Here is a 587-nt window from a genome sequence, read left to right as displayed (position 1 = left end):
CCTGCTGATGTATCCAATTTTCACAGGGAAAATATGTCACCTCAAACCCTGGCCCCCAGCCTACCACCTCCAAGGTTATTTTGTCATTTTGATTAACTGTTTGCATTCTCCCCCCAGCCCACCTTCCTTCCTACCATTCCTCCAGCATTATCAGGTAGCTGAATACAGTCAGTGAAATCACAACAGCTTCATCTGAGGACTGAGTCTACTCTTCTAGCTTAGATAGAGACCCAACCCCACCCAGCCTGTAGGGAAGGAGTTTTAAGAGAAGACGTACCTTGGGAATTAAGGCAGAAAGTTCTGTGATTCTTTGGGGTCTGCTGCTGAGCTGGGCCTTTCTGCTCTGCAGATAGCCAGGCTCAGCAGAGATATCTGGAGTCTATGCTTGGGCACAGGGGCAGTCTGGGGATAGGTGTACCGTCATCTCCACAATTGCCAGGGAATATCTTGGGCAGGTTCTTGGCATTTCAGTGCACACCGTGCTGATTAGGAGGAACTGTATGCAGTAGCAGAAAGACCATTTACCCCGTCTCTTGATTTTATAGCTGTTCTTTTTTTTTTTTTTTTTTTTTTTTTTGGGGTACGCA

General features: G+C 46.7%; 1 protein-coding gene across 1 annotated transcript in view; it reads left to right on the top strand.

The window, feature by feature from the left end:
• Positions 1–587, top strand: part of RBMS2 (RNA binding motif single stranded interacting protein 2) — a 56,113-nt gene that overhangs the window by 438 nt on the left and 55,088 nt on the right. The window lies entirely within an intron of this gene.

This window comes from Lipotes vexillifer, unplaced genomic scaffold (genome assembly GCF_000442215.2).
Source record: "Lipotes vexillifer unplaced genomic scaffold, Lipotes_vexillifer_v1.1 scaffold387, whole genome shotgun sequence".
In the NCBI taxonomy this organism is placed as follows: Eukaryota; Metazoa; Chordata; class Mammalia; order Artiodactyla; family Lipotidae; genus Lipotes; species Lipotes vexillifer.
The sequence above is the reverse complement of the archived record's forward strand: the minus strand, read 5'-3'. Positions and strand labels throughout refer to the sequence as shown.